Genomic DNA, 20,939 nt, shown 5'->3' with positions numbered 1-20,939 from the left:
GCGGCAGAACCAGGACGCGGGCCCAGGCCACCTAGGCTCTGAATTACACGATGTTTCTGTGTCAGAGACACGAGTCTCAGAGCACGAGAACCAGTCAGGAAAGCCTCGGCTTCCAATGGAGACAGAGTGCCTCCCCTGGCTCATGGTCTCCTGGTTTGGAATAGAAATATTTCAAATAGGAATAGAAAACTTCAATGCAATCCCATGGTCTACACACACTCTCTCTCTCTCTCACACACACACACACACTCACACACACTCACACACACTCAAATTCCTCTGCAAGTGAAAAGAAGGAACGAGAAATTTGTGCTTTTGTAGGCAGGGTGTGACTTACACATGCATGGTATCACTTTAAGAATGACTTAGCAGAGGGGCTGAAACTCGCGGGAGAAGGTTTGTCACACACCTTGCCTTGCAAATCTGGTTTTGCAACGGGACAGCCTTTTCTTTTGACGATATTTACAGAGTTCAAACCTAGGGGAGGCGCCATGGCAAACACTGGTGTTGCCAGGACTCCGCCTTTGATTGGGAAACGGCTGGTTGCTGACCAGCTTGGCTTCCGGGTGCGCCTTAAAGAAGGTTGCTCTATCACAACCGGCAATTTGGCCTCGGTGGGTGTCCTCTCACAGGGTTCAATGGTTAGAATGCAAGATAAGAGACAGAACTTTCTTGGTGAGGAAAGGTATTATTCTTAAGGGAATGAAGATAAGCAAGAAACAGCAGTGCTGGTTGCAACAGTGTCCATTCTCCTGCCTCTTTCATAGTTCACGGAACCCCTGACTTCTAGTTGGGCACGTGGTAGCGCAGAGTAGTAAAGAACACATTTCCCAGGCTTCCTCGTGGCTGAGAATGGCCGTGTGATTACATTCAGACACGCATTACCAAGAATAACGTGAACCACTTCCAGGGCGTGGACTGAAAAGGCGGAGGAGGCAGGACCTCCTCTTCCCATATACCCCCTTCCTGCTGGTGGAAGTGCAGGTGTGATGGCTGGATCTGGAGCAACTGTCTTAGACCATGAGGAGAAAGCCAGAGGCTGAGAACAGTACGGGGAAAAATACAGAAGGAGCTACCATTCCTCCAGGGACCCATATGTAATGTGACAGAGAAATAAACTTCCGTGTTGTTTAAGTTTCTATAATGCGGGGACATTTTGTGACAAACAGAATTCTCCTGTTTGTAATTGTACATTTCTCTGTGTGTGCAGATAGAGGCACACACACACTCACACACATACAGTCACGCAGAAAGAGGACGGGAAAGATATCAGAACGTTAGTCTCGATAATCTGGAGGGAGGGATTCCTGTGGGGTTTCTTTTTCCTTCTTGACACTTTGCTGTACTCTGATTTTTTTTTTCGTTGAGCACGTGTTATTTCAAAACTCAATAAAATAAAGTCTAAAGGAAGAAAGGTTCCTATAAATAGATTCTATTGTTTAAATCACCTTCATTTGCTTCGTAGGAGCCTCCAAAGATCACACACACACACTTAGAACTTATGGAATATATTTGGTTTGGTTTCCTGTGGGTTACAGAAATTTTTTTCCCACGTTCTTTTTTACTGCACAAAATGTTCTGGGGGTGGTTCCATGTCTCCATGCAGAGGGTGACCCTGTTTCTCATAAGCGGCAGGAAGCACTCTCTGGGTGGGCTTTACTGAACCATCCCTGTTGATGGAGATCTATACTGTTTCCGACATTTGGCTACTAAAAAAAACGGAGTAATGAAAATCCTCAGATCCGCCTCTCTGCACTTGTGCAAGGCTTTGACGTCTTAAAATAAAAAAAGAAAGGTAAGTTTTAACCTGTGTGACTTAAACTTACTGGGCATATCTGAGTCTCTGTCTTCTCAGCTGTAAAATAGGGAAAGAGCCCTGGCCGGTTGGCTCAGTGGTAGAGCGTCGGCCTAGCGTGCGGAGGACCCGGGTTCAATTCCCGGCCAGGGCACACAGGAGAAGCGCCCATTTGCTTCTCCACCCCTCCGCCGCGCTTTCCTCTCTGTCTCTCTCTTCCCCTCCCGCAGCCAAGGCTCCATTGGAGCAGAGATGGCCCGGGCGCTGGGCATGGCTCTGTGGCCTCTGCCTCAGGCGCTAGAGTGGCTCTGGTCGCAATATGGCGACGCCCAGGATGGGCAGAGCATCGCCCCCTGGGGGGCAGAGCACCGCCCCTGGTGGGCGTGCCGGGTGGATCCCGGTCGGGCGCATGCGGGAGTCTGTCTGACTGTCTCTCCCTGTTTCCAGCTTCAGAAAAATGAAAAAATAAATAAAATAAAATAAAATAAAATAAAATAGGGAAAGATAATGAAGCTTGCGCCATGAAATTATTGTAAGAATAGTATTAGGGCTCTGGCGAGTTGGCTCAGTGGTAGAGTGTTGGCCTGGAATGTGGATGTCCTGGTTTTGATTCCCAGTCATGGCACCCAAGAGAAACACCCATCTGCTTCTCCACCCTTCCCTCTCTCCTTCCTCTCTATCTCTCTCTTCTCCTCCTGCAGCCATGGCTCCATTGGAGCAAGTTGGCCCTGGATGCCTCCCTCTCAGGTGCTAAGAAGAGTTCAGTTGCTGAGCAATGGAGCAACACCCCAGATGGCATAGCATTGCCCCCTAGTGGGCTTACCAGGTGGATCCCAGTCAGGGTGCATGCAGGAGTCTGTCTCTCTGCCTCCCCTCTTCTCATTGAGTTAAAAAAAAAAAAAGAATAACAAAACTTATCACGTGCTTACCACATGCCAGGCACTTTTCTGAGTGTTCCCCATGAGTTAACTAAGTTAATGCTCACCACAGGGTAGTGAAAGTTTTCTAAGAAGCTTCCTGCGTTCAGACAACCAGCATGAAAATCCTCTGGCTAAAATCTTCATATAGAATCCTTCCACAGACTTCTTAGAGGTGGTGGTTTGGAGAAGATACTTGCATGATTTTAGTCTTTTCCAAAGTTACTGTAAGACTCATTGTGTGGCCTAACATATGGTCTGTCCTAGAGGATTTTCCATGTGCCTTTGAGAAGACAGAGTATTCTGTTGCTGTGGGGTGGGGTGTTCTATCGGTGTCTTTAAGGTGTAGTTGAGGACGGTGTTGTTCAAGTCTTCTATCTCCTGCTTGATTTTCTGCCCAGCCATCCCATCCGTTATTGAACGTGGGGCATTAATGTGTCCACCTATTACTAAACAGTCTAGTTCAAGACTGTCCATTTTTGCTTCGTATACTTTGGGGCTCTGTTGTTAGGTGCACACTTGTTTATAATTTTTATATCATCCTGATGGACTGACCCTTTTACCATTAGAAAATGTCCTTCCTTATCTCTTGTAATATATTTTGTTTTATTTTCTAATTATCCTGTTGGCACCTCATACTGCCCCTCTTTGTGTTAGTGTATTTATCGCTGCCAAAGGACGATGTTCAGAAGACTGCCCGTACTGTATTTTATGGGCAACTGAGAAGATTTGGGGAAGTTTTTTTTAATTTTTTTTTTCTGATTTTCTCCTCACATTAGAGCCCAATACCCACATTCAATGTTCCCCCTACGGTGTCTATATTTCAAAATGATGAATGATACAATAAGCAAGTAAGCATTTCCCAAAGGTTGTTCAGCTTGTGGTCTGGTGAGCCGGAGGGAGATCCCAGCCTGGGGACTCCCAGTCCAGTGCTCTTTCTTCTGCAATCTCGGCCCCAGGGAAAACACTGACATTCTCCCAAGGACCCTTGACCTCAGCTCCTGGCTCCTCTCTGAATAGAGGAGAAGGCAGGTTCAACCCAGAACTTGAACTCATCCGCGGAGGGTGGGTGTTTGGAGAGGGAGCGGGGGAGGGAACGAAATGTGGACTAAAATCCCAGCTCTCAGCTGGCTCTGTGTGACCTCCCTGAGGCTCAGCCTCTATATCATGGAGGTATTATATATGTATTCTGCACACAGCAGGTGCAAATGTCCGTTCCACTTCCTTCTAACCTAGTTACGCAGGCAGGGGGTCTGTGGATGCTATATAGCTTAGGGCCAGCAGGTGGCGCTGTGGCCCAAGAAGCAGGACAAGGGGGCGGGTGGCCAAGAAGGAGGTGTCTGTGCCCGCCGGGTTGGTCAGCTGCGTTCCCGCAAGGGCCCAGGGTGAGGGGAGGCGGGAGTCCAGGCCACAAGAGTACCTCCCACGCGATACTGAAATTCTGTACCCATTAAACAATAATACCCCATTTCCCTTCCCCCAGGAGCTCCCATGCCACTGTCTATCTCTATGAATGTGATTAGCGTAGGCACCTCATATATTAAATAAAATCATACAACACGTGTCCTCCCGTGCGAACTATTTCCTTTGGCATGCTGTCTCCAACGCGCTCACCTACGCGGTGGCATGTCCCAGAAATTCTTCCTTCTCAAGGCTGAGTAACTTTCCACTGTACGCGCACAGATACCGCATTTCGCCCATCCATTCGTCTACTGATTCCTGCTTCCGGCTTTTGTGAACAGGAGTGGACACATATCTGTTCAAGACCCTGTTTCCAGTCCTTTTAGGGAGATTATCCCAGAAGTGGGATTGCTGAGTGCTAGAGTCATTTTATGTTTCATTTCTGAGGGGCCGCTATACTGTTCTTCCCAACAGGAGCACTGTGGTACACTGCCACCAGCAACGCACAAGGGTTCCACACCCTCGCCAACACATGGTTTCCTGTTTGGGGGTGTTTTTGTTTGTTTGTTTGTTTGTTTGTTAATAACCATCCTCCTGGGTGTGAAGTGTTATCTTATGGATTGTGATTTCAAGGTCCATTTCCCTCCTGACCAGCAGCACTGACCGTCTTTTCACGTGCCCACTGACCACCTGTACGTCTTTTTTGGAGAAACATCTATTCAAGTCCTTCGCCTGCTTGTTCACTGACTTGTTTGGTTTTTGTTATTCCACCTTCTTCCACGCACCCTCAGTCCATGCCAGGCCCCCGCCCTATGTTCCGGGGACGCCAAGGGACGCAAGGCCCAAAGGTTCCTGCCGCGGGGAGCTCACCGCACAGAACCCCCACGACGTCAGTGACGGGGCCGCTTTTGTATCAGGGACATCAGCAGGCAGACCGGGGACCCATCCAGCCCTCGCACCTGGAGTGTCAGCTCCTCACAGTGTGTTCTAAGAGTCTGAAAGAGTTCCCAGCCTTTAAAACATTGGCGGACAACATCAAAATGAAGAGTTACAGCTATTCTTAAAAAAAAAAAAAAAAAAAAATGACAGCTCTGGCCGCTTGGCCCGCCCTCCCCCCTGGAAGGTGTCACCTGGACAGAGGCGCTGGCACCTGCCCGCCTTCAGTGTTGGCCGCTGCTGCTGAGGACAGCTCAGGTGAGGAGCTACTTTACCCAAGGTGACGTCGCCCCTCGCCCGAGGCCGTCATTCCGAAGACCCGGCCTCGGAGCAGCTCAGAGGCCTGGAGCTGCCTGTCTCAGGTTGTGACAGCTCGGAAGGCTGTCCCAGCTCCAGAGCTCCTGACGGGACGGCCAAGGCCTCTGTCGCAACTGTCTGACCCTGCTTTCCTCATTCCCCTCCCCCACCCTGCTCTCGAGAGCCTCCCCAGAAAACCACCTGCACCCAAATCTCCGTCTCATGGCCTATTTCCCAGGGACCGGGACCTTCGAGAAGCGCCTGTGCTCGCCAGCCCCTGAGGACCCCGCCTGGCCCGCCTGGCCCGCCTGGCATTGGAGTTTCCCACCGCTGGCTACGTCCGGGCCTCCCACAGCGATGACAAAAGGGAGAGCTAACACTTCCAGGGCAGGGGCCACACGCTAACATGCTAGGCGCGGTCCTCCACAGTGTATTTAGTTAATGCTCCCGATAAAACCCCACAACCCTATGATCACTACATATTAAAAAGACTAAATTTAAAAAAAAATGAACTGGCAATGCCCAGTGCTGGTGGGAATGCAAAGTGGTGCAGTCACGTTGGGCATGCACCGTGGTACACTGCCACAGGCAATGAATGCCAAGGGTTCCACACCCTCGCCAACACATTATTTCCTGTTTTGGGGTTGTTTTGTTTTGTTTTGTTTTTTTGTTTGTTAATAACCATCCTCCTGGGTGTGAAGTGGTACCTTATGGATTGTGATTTCGAGTTCCATTTCCCTCCTGACCAGCAGTACTGACCATCTTTTCGGCCTCACATTGGAAAGCAAGTTGTCAGTTTCTTACAGAATTCTAGGAACACAGTATGACCCAGGAATTGCACGCCTAGGTATCCACCCTAGAAAAATGGCAACTGTGTCCACACAAAAACCTATATTTATACGCTCACAGCAGCATTATTTATAATTGCCAAAAACTGAAAATGATTCAAATACCTTTCAAGTGACAAATGGATCAATCAGCCACGTGTGTAGCCACCCACCAGAACACTACTCACCAATAAAAAGGAACAGACCTCGGTTGAACGGAACGACACGGGGGAACCTCAGATGTGTGATGCCGAGCACAGGAAGCCAGACTCCAAAGGCAACCTCCCGCGGGATTCCGTTTACCTAACATTCTTGCAAAGACAAAATGATACAGACAGACAACAGGTCGCGGGGCTCAGGTGTATTTCATCTCCTGGAGTGGCTCTCACAAAGTCCCATGAGCTGGGTGGCTTAAAACAACAGCAGAAATGTATTCTGCAGCCACTCCAAGGCCAGAAGTCCGCAATGGAGGTGTCAGCGGGGCCATGCTGCCTCCAAAGGCCCCTTCCGGCTTCTGGCGGCTCCCGGCATTCCTTGGCTTGCAGCCACACCACTCTGATCTCTGCCTCCCTGGGAACATCACCTCCTCTCCTGCATGGCAGCCTCTCTGATAGGGACCCTTGTGAGGGCATTTAGGGTACACCTGGATAACCCAGTAAGAAATCTTTATCTCAAGATCCTTAACTTAATCACAGCTGCAAAAAAACTCTTTGTCCAAGTAGGGTAATGTTTACAAAATTCAAGGATTAGAACTCGGTATCTTTAAGCAACCGTTGCTCAGTCTGCTACACCAGAGGTTAGAGGCAAGGATATTGACTGCGAAGGAACATGGGGGCACTTTTCTGGGTGGTTGGAAACGCTCCCCCCCCTAATTTGTGGGGGTGGTGACATAGCTTACACATGTGTCGTGAGTCCCCCCGAGGTGCCCCAGGGGCAGAGCTGGGGATGAGTAAGGCACACTGGCACCCAGCCTGTTCTCAGTGTCATCAACGCACTATTTATTGTTTGCAGAGAAAATGAGATAGGAGGGTGAGACGTCTGGGTCCCACGGCTAATAATTAAGCAAAAAAAGTACGAAGACGACAGGAATAGATGAGCCCGCCACAGCCGTGACATTTCACGATTCCGCAGTTCCTTGGCGTTCGGCCTCCTCTTCAGAACTCCATGATGCTGCCTGCTCCAAAGCCAGGAGGGCAGTTGTCTGGGACGCTCTGGCTGGGCAGGGTGTGTGGGGGAGCTGATGAGAATGGAGGAACAGAACAGCAGCGAGGAGGGTTCTGACCCCTCTTCCCACAGAGCACTCACGCCCAGTCCCCAAGGACCAGGCCTCTGTTCCCTCCATTCACTCATCCCAGCTGATGCCACCCCCCCCACCAGAGGCCTCCCCACCTCCTCTCATTGTCTGAAGGTCTCAGATGGAGGGGCAGACCATTAACCCCTTCCTGGCCTCATTGCTTCACTGTGCAGCTGTCACACCCGCAGCCTCGGGCCCGAGCCGGGGAAGAGGACCCGGGAGTTAATTATAATTACAGTCAGAGTGTCAGCTGTGAGGCTGGCCTCTGCCATCAGCTGCCAGCCGGCCCAGGCTGAGGGGCTACCGGCATCAGCCACACAGCAGGTTCTGAGTCCTTACAGAGGCCGAGAGAGAACAGTTTCTTCCTGGTTCGCTGTCCTGGGGACTTCTCCAAAGATGCCCGCAAGGTGTCCTCCATTGTCAGAGCTGCGTCCAGTAGCTTTCCAATTGGACAAGGCCATCCATCCCCTTCCCCCAGTGCCTCTGCTGAATTCTCACATGGCAGGCTCCTCAATCTGTAGGCCTCCATGGAGACATCACCTCCTCCAAGAGGCCTTCCCTGACTGCCCTGGCTCATGTGAAGCTGTTCCCAGTCCCTCTCTATCATGCCTTTATGGGTTGCCTGCAACCCTTGGCATTCCTTGGCTTGTAGACGCATCACTCCAATCTCAGCTCTGTTGCCGCATGCCATGCTTCCTTCTGGTGTCTGTGGTTGTGTCTAAAATTCCCTCTTCTTATTCCCAGTCATTAGGTTAGGCCCTCTCCCTAATCCAGTAGGACCTCAGACCTGATGACCACATCTGCAAAGACCCTATTTCCAAAGTGGGTCCCATTCACGGGTGCCAGGGGCTAAGACGGGAACATATCACAACACCCTAGAACTGCCTTTCTCCTCGATATTCTAAGAGTGCAGAGCCTGGGACAGACCTGGAAAGCAAGTTCATCCCTGAACATGGCTCCCATCCATCTCCAGGGACCCCGGAGTCCAGCCACAGGAGCGTGGGTCACCATGGGAGTCTAGCCAGATGAGGAAGGGGAGAACCACAAAACCTGGAGAGGGACCGCCTCGGACCGCGAACTGGGGAGAGCTGTACCAAGCAGCTAAGCCTCATGGGAAAGGCGTGGCCCAGGGGACAGTGTAGGTAGGATCAATAGCCTGAGAGAGCCTGGGTACTGAGCTGTCTGCAAGAGGTGACAAGGGACCAGAGAAGACGCCGCCTGGATAGAGGTCAGAGGAGGCAGGAACAGCCCAGAGTCTGAACTTCGCTCTGCTGGTGATGGGAATGAGCTCAGACATTTACAGCAGGGGTGTGTGGGTTTGAATTTGCATGTAGCTGATGACTCTTTAGTTTTTCTTCAGGCAGTACATTCACCTACGTCTTCAAGAGTCAACAGGTGTCAAAGGACAAGGCAAAGAGCCTTCCTCTTCCTCAGCTCCCAGCCCCCAGTGGCCCCACCCAGCAGGCCACCGCTGGTCCCAGCCAGCCCCTTGCAGAGTCTGCGCAGATCCGAGCACATCGCTTTCCTTTCTACACACAAAGGACAGCATCAGGTACACTCCCTTCTGCATCTCGCTTCTGAAGGAGATCGGGGTATGATCTGCATAGACAGTGAAGCTGTTCGGTGCAACCAACACCCCAGGCCAATCTCAGTCACTCCCCCCACCCCGGGGGGAAGCCCCTGATCTGGTTTCCAGCGCCGTAGATTGATCATTGATCGGTTTTACCTGCTCTAGAATTCCGTATCCGTGGCATCGTTACAAGCAAGCAAGTGAGCTTCTGTGTCCAGCTTGGTTTTGCTCAGCACGGTTTGAGACTCCCCCGTGTTGTCTCTGAACCTCACTAGTTCACTTACCTTCTACAGCGGCGGCGTAGTATCCCATGCTGCGGACTCACCCCTCTGTTAGCCGTTCACTGGCTGGTGGACATTGAGCTGCTTTCTGTTGTTGTCTATTACAGATGACACTGTTGTGAACATTTGCATCAAGTCCTTGTAGGGACATATACTTGTATTTATTTGGGGCGAAATCCTAGGGGTGAAGTTGTTGGGTCATAGGGTAGGCATATGGTTGACTTTGTATGAAACTGCCCTACCATTTTCCAAAGTGGGAGGTCGGAGACACCGTTTCCTCTCCGTGCACAGCGAGCTTCCTCAGCTGGGTTTGTGGCTGTGCAGTGCTCCACTGTATCCGTGTCCCATCCTGCTTTCGGGGTTTGTGGCTGTGCAGTGCTCCACTGTATCCGTGTCCCATCCTGCTTTCGGGGTTTGTGGCTGTGCAGTGCTCCGCTGTATCCGTGTCCCATCCTGCTTTCGGGGTTTGTGGCTGTGCAGTGCTCCGCTGTATCCGTGTCCCATCCTGCTTTCGGGGTTTGTGGCTGTGCAGTGCTCCGCTGTATCCGTGTCCCATCCTGCTTTCGGGGTTTGTGGCTGTGCAGTGCTCCGCTGTATCCGTGTCCCATCCTGCTTTCGGGGTTTGTGGCTGTGCAGTGCTCCGCTGTATCCGGGTCCCATCCTGCTTTCGGGGTTTGTGGCTGTGCAGTGCTCCGCTGTATCCGTGTCCCATCCTGCTTTCGGGGTTTGTGGCTGTGCAGTGCTCCGCTGTATCCGTGTCCCATCCTGCTTTCGGCCAGTTCTCTCTTGAGATTGTCTCCAGTCTCCTGCAGTCCCAGTGCTGCAATGTCACGTGTCACATGGGTGAGTGGACCTGCAGGACACGCTCCTAGAAGTGGAACTCCCGAGCGTGACAGAGAACAGTGGCTGTCCTCCGATGCTCAGCCTCCTTTGAAATAGAATGCCGGTTTTCATCTGGACACACGAAGCCTGGGACACACACCCTCTCTCTCAGCCTTTCTTGTAGCTTTAATGTGGCGCCATGTAATCAAGTTCTGGCCAATGGGGTATAAATGGAGGATCACATCTGACTTCCAGAAAGGGTCTTTTAAAAGGACTTTGCTCCCTTCTTGATGCCTTTCTCCTTTCTAAGGACCAAAAGACTCTCCCTCTGGGATGTAGATGTGATGGCTGGTGCTTGAGCAGTTATCTTGGGTCACGAGGAAGAAAACATACACCGAGGGTGGTGGGGTAATAAGAACTATGGCGCACCATGCCAGCTGAAGCCCGCCGACCTTCAGACGTTATTTACTAGAGAAGTGTCTCTATTTTACTTAAACTACTGCTGCTGCGTGTTTTCTGTCACCTGCAGCCACTGCATTACAGATTCTGTGCATTTGTCATTTGAACAGTAGGGCCACACAGCTTTGCTTGTAGCAAGGTCGTTGGGCGGGGATAAAGTACAGGCATAGTGAAGGGCGGAATAAAGGGAAACAGGGAGACCACAGGTCAGTAGAGAGGGGAGAGAAGGATAGGGCCTGAACCCATATGGGAGCAACCTAGGTGGCAGTGGTGGCAGCCAAATCCTCTCCGAACCGAAAGAAGAGAATGTTAAAGGGGAAATGATCTGGGGATTGTCCCCACCTTCACCCGCCCACAGCCCACACTTCCATGCGGACCAGCCCACTGCTCACCCCCGCACCCTCGCCCAGTCAGCCCCAGGCTCCTCCCCAACAAGGGGACGCCCTCTGCCCACAGTGCACCTCACTTGCTCTTACCCCTTTTGCACCTGCCTGGCCTTTTTTTTCTGGAAAGGTCTGACTCTCCCATACTCCTGGCTGATCTTCACCTGTCTCTCAGGCCTTATCTCATTCTGGGCCTCCTCCAGTCAGCCCTCTCGGACCGTCCCCTTTCTCCAGAGAGTCCTCTTCTGGGTCGCCCCCCTCTCCCCCCTTGCGCTGTTACTGCCCTTACCCTAGCATTTGGCCAGGCTGCATTATAAATGTTTACAAGCCGGCCTGCAGACCCAGGCTGAGGGCCTCTCGCTGGTGACATGGGGCCCGAGGACGCCCAGCCCTGGATGCGGAATTTTAAAAACGTGACCCCCTTGCCAGGCCCCGTTCGCAGCTCTTAAACTGACCTAGACACCTCGTGCAACGCTTAGCACAGCAGTCCTGAATGGCTGAGTGAACGAATGAATGAGTGAATGAGGTGCCCACCAGGGGGCGACAGCGCCCTGCCACGGAGCCCGGGGCAACCCAGACTGGGGTGACCTGCTCTCCTACCGCCCCCTTCCTCTGCGGGTCTCACCGCCCCCTCCCCGCCCCCGCCTCACAAGGGAATCGCCCGGCCCCTCCCGCCCCCTCCCCGTCGCAGATAATTAACTCGAACCAATAAAACGCTGATTGCGGTGCCTTTGTACGCGCCGCCACGGCATTGTCATGGAAAACGGGGCCCCTCCCTATCCGGGCTGCCCACCCCTCCCGGGCCCCGCAGCTGGCCCAGAATCGGCTGGAGCCACCTGGACGGGACCGGGGGACCCCGGAGCCGTCCGGAGCCTCGTCCATCTGCTCCCGGTCCCCAGCCGCACGGTCAGCTGCGGACACTGGCCCAGCCTGGAGAGCCTGCCGCGCGCTTCTTGCTCCGTGCGACGCCCGCTTCTCTTCACTCCACTGGGCCCTGCGGGATTCCCCGCAAGCCCGGGGTCTGTCCCCAGACAGACTGCAACTAGAGGTGCGTTCATGCCAGCAATGACAACAATGTTGAGAAGCCAGAGGACAAAAGGGAAACAGTGAAAATAAGCAAACCTCCCCCCCCCCCCATGCCTAGTCCCCAGAGAAAACCTTCCAGAAATCATCTATCAAGTATCTGTACATATATGGACACATTTTAAAGAGGATACCACTCAGGAAAACAAGCTGGAGGTACCCAATCTAAACAACGCTGTAGGTTTTACAGGATTGTCCCTCTTTCTCCTCCCCCATCACCACACACAAACACACACATACACACGCACAGTCAGTTTGGGGGTATTTCTCCAAAGAGCTTTCTCTATGTGCACACTCCTAAGTGTATCTACACACACACACACACACACACACACACACACGTGTTAGCCTAAATGGAATCACCACTACTTAAGTATCTGTGGGCCACTTTTTCTTTGACAAGTAATGCGGTAGCAAGCTGCTGGGCGCCTGGGTGTTTACAGAACGAGGCTGCCATCGGCCCCTCCCGTGGGCTCCCACCGCCATCCCCCTTCCGCCCGGGTGTGCTCTGCTGTCTGGCCTGTGTGTGTGTGTCCGGACTTGGATCGGCTGTGGGCAAAGGCTCTGCCCTGGTGTCCCTGCGCCTGAGCAGGGGCGGGGACGGGCGGGATCCACGTGTTCCGGGGCTTCTGGGAACCGGTGAGGTTTATGAGCTGCCTTCCAGCAGAGAGAAGTGGGATAAGAATAATTAATAATATTAATAAAGCAGCTGCAAAGATAAAAATATCCAAAACTCAGAAATAAGACAAAAGGAAGTCCGTGTGTCCTACCAATGTCCCCTGAAGGCACGGCCTGAACAGCCTGCCTGAGTCACCTGATTCGCGAGCCAACCCGCCTTTGTTTGACTTTGCCGTTTATTACCGACCAGAGTCCCAACTTGCTGAAGTTCCACGTGAACTTGTAAAAGACACACAGTTGCCAGTGGTTTCCGTCCCGGAGTGACACTACCGCTAAGGCTTGTGGTGGTGCCGTCCTGTGAGACCCTAACCCATCTTTGCCATCTTGTCCCTCCACCGAACCAGCTTTTCCGTTGTGCCGGTTCCCTCCTTAATGGGCTCAGGAAACTTTGGACACGTGCTCACTACCTGTTTGTATGCGACTCATGTTTTTATAACTTTCTGAAAGCACTTTTACGCAGTGTACGTTTCCTGAAGGCTCGCTCTGGGCCAGGCACCATCCGTCCACAGCTTCACACGGAAGAGGAGGCTCAGAGGGCGGGCCCCGGAGCGGGACAGCCCTGGGTGCAAAGTCCCCTCCGCCACCCACCCACGGTGAGACCTCTCACAAAGGCAGCAGCAGCTGTAAAGATAAAAATATCTAAAACTCAGAAATAAGGCAAAAGTCTGGGGGCCTTTTCTGTGGCGTATTGAGGCACGGTCTCATCAGCTTTCCTGAGTCACCTGCCTTTATTCAGCGCCGACTGTGTACCAGGCCCGTTCACACTCTAACCTCTTGGTCAACTCACATTGCACAAGAACGCGGGGAGATGAGGCCTGCGTCTACATTTTTCCAGGTTTGCACGTGTCCCTCTGCACACCCCCTCCCTCCCTGAGCCTCAGGCTCTCCGACCCCCGGTAAGTGGGGATGGTAACAGCTGCCTCCCAGGACTGGGTGGCGATGGAGTGTAACCATGGTTGCAAAGGCGACTCCATCCATGGAGACTCTTGCTACTTGTGGTTCAGTAGCAGAATGCTGAGAGTGGGGGAGTAACGGACCCAAAGTCCCAAAGTCCTAAAGCCTGGGCAGTCACACCTGCTGCCTCGGGCACTTAATGCCCCAGAGCCTCCATTTCTCCATCTGTAAAATGGGAACAACAGCTGAAGGCAGACTGCCTGGCAGAGGGTCGGCTGTGTGAACTGTTCGTCTTACAGTTGTACGAAAGCTCTGATCGGGTCATGCATCGGGGCAGCTGTTGAGACACCATTTTGGCTCTTGCTTGTAGAGTTTGCCCCAGAGAGAAGTATTTTTCTTTCTTTTACCCCCAACAAGCTGGATTTGTGTCCTGAGCTCCAGGCTCTTGCGGGGGGTGTCCCTGGTAGCTCCTTTGTGTGTCTACGGTTTTCCTTCCCGGGATGGAGCCTACACAGAATTGGGGTCAGCTGTGGCAGTCAGCTCCCAGAATCTCAGGCCTGGGTAGTGTACTCGCTGTTGCAAAAATGTACCGCAAACGGAGTGCTTAAAACAGCAAGAATGTGCTGCCTCACTGTGCTGGCAACCTGTCTATGGCCAATGCTCTAATCAATTGAGCTATTTTTAGTGCCTGAGGCTGATGTGCTTCAATCAACCGAGCTATCCTCAGCACCTGGGGCCAATGCTCAAACCCATCGAGCCACGGGGCTGTGGGAGGGGAAGAGGGAGAGAAGCTGATGGTCACTTCTCTTGTGTGCCCTGACCAGGAATCAAACCATCCATACACCTGGCTGACACTCTATCCCCTGAGCCAACCAACCAGGGCCAAAAGACCCTATTTCTAAGTAAGGTCACATTCTGAGGTTTCAGGAGGACATGAATTTCAGGTAGAGCAGGGGATGTTATTTAACTCAGTACAGACAGCAAGCATCTCCCTGGTGAGCCTGGACTGCAATAACCCCCGGCCTCCTGTAAGACACGTGGATGAGCAGTACCAGGTGGTATCCGCCCGTCCTATCAGCAGGGGCAAGGGGGTTGCATTTCTGTTCGAGACTGATAAAGGACAAGGGTGCCCACCACCAGTGTCTCTCCACTCCACGCTGGACACAGGGTGCTGGGCTCTGAGCTGCCAGCCAGCCAACCACTCTTCTCTGGTCTAGATGTTTCTCATCTGTCAAGTGGGCACAGTAACTGCACTTACACGGATTTTGAGAGTAAGCATAATTTCTGGTGCTATAAATCAGAATAGTGGTTACCTGGGCGGTGGGCAGGAGCTTCCTGGGGGGCAGGAGGGGGTGGAAATGATCTGTATCTCGATCTGCATGGTAGTTACATAGGTGCGTATGCGAAAATTTGTTGAGTTGCACACTTCAGATGCGTGTGCTCTAGGTACTTGATCGTGTGTATTTTATATCTTAATAAAAAGGTAGAAAGAAAGCAAGAAGGAAGGGAAGATGTGAGAAAGATGAGCACAGTTCTCTCTGCCCAGCCTGGCTCCCAGGGAAGAGCGAGGAGGCCATGCCCGGCTCCTTCTGCAAATGATGGGCAGAGGGGCACCGAGTCCAGCCCTGAGAGCAGAGAAGGAGCAGAGGGCCACGCCCCGCTTTCTTTGCCCTCCCACCCCAGGCCTCCCCCATTGGAGGAAAGTGGGACTTTGAGTCACACCTACTGGCTGCGTGACCTTGGGCATGTTGCTGGCTTCCCCTGGGGGTCAGGAAAATAGGAACAACCCTCTCAGAGAACCGTGGGGAGGACTAAGACGCCGGCTGAACCCTCCTCGGCATGGTGGCGCTGCCTCTGATCAGCTGCTCTTCCTGGCCGGGGCCCAGTGTCGCGAGGACGGCATGTCTGAGAGCCAGCCGGCCGCACCGTCTGTCCTGACCAGGATGACAGACAGGGGAGAGGCAGTGTTCGATGCCCCGTGCCAGTCCCGATCTTGTCCTCCTTACTACCTGTGTGACTGTGGGCCAGTCACTGTCTGGGTTTCCTTCTCCTAAGGCTGTTATTTCACTCAGTCAATCTTGAGCCATTTCCTAGACGTTTTTGTGGCTCAGTTTGCTCATCTCTAAAATGGGGGTAAGAGCAGCCCCCACAGCACAGAGAAGATAAAAAGAATTTGCCCAGAGCAGTGGCCGGCACAAAGCAAGGACTCAGGAAACCTCCGCTGCTATGACTGTCCACGGCCATGCACTGAGTGAACTGCTGTGTGTTGGGCACCATGCTGGGCACAGGGGCCCCGGTGGGGCCAGCAGTCCAGCTGGGGGCTGGGAACACCCCTCCCCCAGGATCATGCAGGGGGATGACCAGGGCACCCCAGAGCACCCTGCTTTTCGAAGCCAATGCCTCCCGGGCTGAGCATTTCAGCTGCGCCCAGGCCAGATGCACGGTTCTGCCAAGCGCGGTGCCAGGAGAGGGTGCCACCCGGTGGCACAAAGGCGCCCATTGTGGGCGGGGCCCAGGGAAGAGCTCCAACCACCTGGCTCTGCAACTGCTCAGGGGGCAGCCTGGCCTCCCGCCTGGGCTCACCTGCCCGACGTGCGGTGAGAAGAGGGGGTAGCAGGGACATAGGGGCAGCAGACAGGCCCAAGGTGCCTGGCACCTCCAGAGGGGGTGAGGGCAGGAGCACCGGGCCTTGGAGAGTGAGGGGAGGGGCGGGGGGAGGCAGACCATGCAGATGCTGAGAAGAGGAAGGGAGAGAAGAACATTAATGGTGAGTAGCTGGCCCTGGCCGGTTGGCTCAGTGGTAGAGTGTCGGCCTGGCGTGCGGGGGGACCCGGGTTCGATTCCCAGCCAGGGCACATAGGAGAAGCGCCCATTTGCTTCTCCACTCCCCCCCTTCCTCTCTGTCTCTCTCTTCCCGTCCCGCAGCCAGGGCTCCATTGGAGCAAAGATGGCCCGGGCGCTGGGGATGGCTCCTTGGCCTCTGCCCCAGGCGCTAGAGTGGCTCTGGTCGAAACAGAGCGAGGCCCCGGAGGGGCAGAGCATCACCCCCTGGTGGGCAGAGCGTCGCCCCCTGGTGGGCGTGCCGGGTGGATCCCGGTCGGGCGCATGCGGGAGTCTGACTGTCTCTCCCCGTTTCCAGCTTCAGAAAAATAATAATAATAATAATAATAATAATAATAATGGTGAGTAGCTAAGACTCCCCCAACCCCCACCGGGACTGAGCCCTGGTCTAAGTTCTTCCTCGTAACAACCCTCAGGAGGGACCCCATCTCTGGGTGCCGCAGGCCTGCAGGAAACAGGGCTGGGTGTCAGTCACCCCACACACAAATCCAGGAGCCCCTTCAGGACACAGAGAGGCACCGAGGCACGGCTGATCACCTCCCTGGGCTTCAGGGTCCCCACTGGTCAAATTCTAGGGAGGCCTCTTCTAACCCCAAGATTCTGCTGTTACGTCCCCGGAAGAAGTCAAGAGACGACACGTGGCAGTTAGAGGAGACGGGTCAGAGCAGGGTCCAAGTCCCAGAGCCTCCTCGACTTCCCTGACCAGGTCAGGACAGCCACCGGCCTCTCCACCCCTCAGATCCTGCGGCCACAGGAGGGACTCACCCCCTCCCCTCCCGGGGCAGCTGAGAGGGGTGGGCGCTCCGGCACAGGAGGGGTTTAGCTCCTGGTTCGCCACTGCGCAGACGATGTAACCCCTCAGCACCTCAGCTTTCCCATCTATGAAATGGGGACAACCAGATCTCAGGTGGCTCAGAGTCTGAAACTGCGCTCATCCGGGTGAATGCTCCACCTGGAGCCCGGCACACTAGGCAGCGGGGGCAGCTGTGGCGGGGGCGTGGGGTCTCCCTTCAAGGGAGAGCGAGTCCTTCAGGAGTGAGGGGAGCAGCAAGCTGACAGGCTCCGGCTGCGGCAGCTGCAGGGTCCGGTTCAGCCTCTGAGCGGGGACCATGCCCTTGCCGGGCCATCCCAGCCAACCACTGAGCCGTTTCTGCCCGACGAGGGGCTTCCACGATGGGCAGACGCTACCCCGGAGCTCGCCGCCGGCTGATGCTGCCAGGCAGACCTGCGCTGCGGTCTGAATCTGCTGGGCCCAGTTCTGCTGCCCGCCTTTGGCTTTCAGGGGCACCCTGCCTCTTACTCTCGGGGCTCCATCTCACCGGCCACGCACCATGGGGGACCCAAACTGACCAAGCGCCGCTGAGCGGCAGTTCTCAAAGTGGGTCCCCAGAGCCAGCAGCGTCAGCACCACCTGGGAACCGTGTCAGATGCGCACATTCTCAGGCCCGCCCTGTACTCGGACTCGGGTCTGGGGCCCAGACATCTCACTCAACCTTCGGAATTGCTATCATACAAGCGGGCATATCATATCATCAGGGGGCAGTGTGGCGGGGGGGGGGGGAGAGGGGAGAATGTGTTATCACTGTCTCAGCAATTCCACACGTCCATTTATCCAAGGTCCCCTTCCAACCTCTAGCCAGACGGAAACTTCGCAGGCCTGGGTTTGTGAGGCTGCACACGGCCCTGCCTTCTTCCCTCTTCTCCTCCCTCCCCAGGGGCACCCAGACCACACCCGCCTGCCTCCCCTTTGTCTGCCAATCTGCCTCCACCAACCAGTCAGTGCTCCACCTTCCCGGACTGGATGGGGGCAGAGGCCTCTGCTACCAAGTGCTTCTCACTCACTCTGGGGAACAGCTAGGGTTAAAACCCCCTTAAGCCCTGGCCGGTTAGCTCAGTGGTAGAGCGTTGGCCTGGCGTGCAGGAGTCCCAGGTTCGATTCCCGGCCAGGGCACACAGGAGAAGCGCCCATCTGCTTCTCCACCCCTCCCCCTCTCCTTCCTCTCTGTCTCTCTCTTCCCCTCCTGAAGCCAAGGCTCCACTGGAGCAAAGTTTGCCTGGGCGCTGAGGATGGCTCTGTGGCCTCTGCCTCAGGTGCTAGAATGGCTCTGATCGTGGCAGAGCGACGCCTCAAGATGGACAGAGCATCGCCCTCTGGTGGGTGTGCCAGGTGGATCCCGGTCGGGCGCATGCAGGAGTCTGTCTGACTGCCTCCCTGTTTCCAGCTTTGGAAAAATACAAACAGACAAACAAACAAACAAAAAAAACCTTAACAGGACGTCCTTTTACAGGTCTGAGCCACCCCCATCTCTCCCCTGGGGTAGTTCCCTGGTTCCCAGCTGTCTCAGGTGTTCGCTCTTCCTCTTTTCAGTTCATTCAGTCCAGTCAGAGATCCTAGAAAATGTAAGTGACAAAGGTCCCTCCTCGGCCCAGACCCCATCCATAGCTCCCACGGTGTAAGAGCCGAACTTCTCACCACGGCCTTGCGCAGCCCTACAGGGCTGGCACCGCACCCGGCTCTCCCCTCCTGCCCCCCAGCACCCCCTGCTGTGGCCGTGCACATGTCCCCGGGCCCTAGAACTTGCTGCTCTTGTCACCTGGACTCCTCTTCCTCTCCTCACCCCCATACCTTCATGGTCCACTCCATCACTTCCTTCAAGTCTGCGCTCAAATGTGCCTTTCTGGTGGTGCCTGCTCCCACCCAAGACGGAGTAAGGGGAATGGATTTACTCTCCCACTTCAAACAACCAAGAAAAAAGAAGCAGGCGAAATATATAAAATGACAGTTTTCAAGACACTGGACATTGGGCAATGAAGGACAGTGATCCCTGAAGTGAGCCCTATGATTGCCCTAGTTTACAAGCAGAAAGGAGGCCATGGTTGTTTGGCTTAGTGGTAGAGTGTCGGCCAGGGCACACAGGAGAAACACCCATCTGCTTCTCCACCCCTCCCTACCTCCTCTCTCTTCTTCTCCCCTCCCACAGCCATAGCTCAATTGGAGCAAGCTGGCCCCAGGTGCTGAAGATGGCTCCATAGCCTCTGCCTCAGGCACTAAAAAAATGGCTCCAGTTGCAATGGAGTAAGGGCCCCAGATGGGCAGAACATCGCCCCCTGGTGGGCTTGCCAGGTGGATCCTGGTCGGGGCACATGTGGGAGTCTCTCTGCCTCCCCTCCTCTTACTAAATAAAAATATAAAAATTAAAAAAAAAAACAGCTGGAAGGAGTGTCCAGATCCTAGTGTAGGCAGGCGGGCCCAGGCGAAGTCCAGCAGCCTTCCTGAGCTAAGGAAACGCAGCTGCGAATCCGGGGAGACCACGGAGCGTGCAGGACAGAGGATCGGAAAGAACCGCACAGAGAGGACTCCAGAGATCTAGCTGCAGGGCCTCCCTGGAGTATTAGGCTAAGCACAAGTTGGCGCTTTTGTGTAACAAAATTATTCTGGACTGGGGGAAACCACGGGGGAAGATTAGAAAACAGTGCCCAGCACTCACAAAGGACCAATCCAGTGTCAAATAAAATAAAATAAAAAATACAGTACACTAATTAGAGTACAGTAGTCCCCTGCCCTTATCCATGGAGGACCCGTTCCAAGACCCCCCGGGGATGCCTGACACTGTGAGTAGCAGCTGAACCCTACACATACCGTGTTTTTTCCGATACATACATAACTTTCCCTCTTGAGGAAGCACTTCTTGGCTTCTGTTTGGTGTGTCTGAACTGCCACCATCACTATTCTTGTGCTTTGGGGACATTATTTAGTAAAATAAGGGTTCCTTGAACAGAAGCACTGCGAGTCCCCCACGGTCGATCTGATAACCCAGACGGCTATTAAGTGACTCAGGGACAGGGAGCATCTCCAGCACAGATCTGCTGGACAAAAGGGTGATTCTCGTCCCGAGGAGGACAGAGCAGGGCCGCCGGAGCGTGCATCACGCTTCTCAGAACCACACACACTTTTTAAACTCACGAATTGTTGATTTCTGGACTTCCCCATTTAATATTTCAGACCATGGCTGACCACTGGTAACAGAAACTGTAAAGGTGGACTACTGTCACCCAAGAAGGTCTTTTTCTCCCTCTTGTTTTTTTCCTTGTTATTGGTGACAATGGCATTCAGAATATCTTCCTAGGATCGGCCAGCCACGGTAGCGAAAACACGGCAGTAGTCTCCGACCATAGGGAGGAAGCAGCTACTTATCCATGAAGAAGGAAACGAGAGGACTTGCACAGAGGCGCAAAGCAGCAAGCCACTTTAGCTCCAAGGCTGACGCTCTTAGGAATCTACCGTATAGCCTGCAGCGCTCATATAGCAGCAAGGAGAGAGCAACCCAAAAGACAGTGAAGTGCAGGGACCAGCTTTATGAACGACGCCCATCCCACCGCCAAGAACAGTATGACACAGTTTCCAATTAGCTCCCTAGATGTTGGGCCTTATAAGGTTTTGGAATGTTTTTCCACAATCGC

The sequence above is a fragment of the Saccopteryx bilineata genome, chromosome 6, assembly GCF_036850765.1.
Source record: "Saccopteryx bilineata isolate mSacBil1 chromosome 6, mSacBil1_pri_phased_curated, whole genome shotgun sequence".
Classification (NCBI taxonomy): domain Eukaryota; kingdom Metazoa; phylum Chordata; class Mammalia; order Chiroptera; family Emballonuridae; genus Saccopteryx; species Saccopteryx bilineata.
This window is presented reverse-complemented; position numbering follows the sequence as displayed.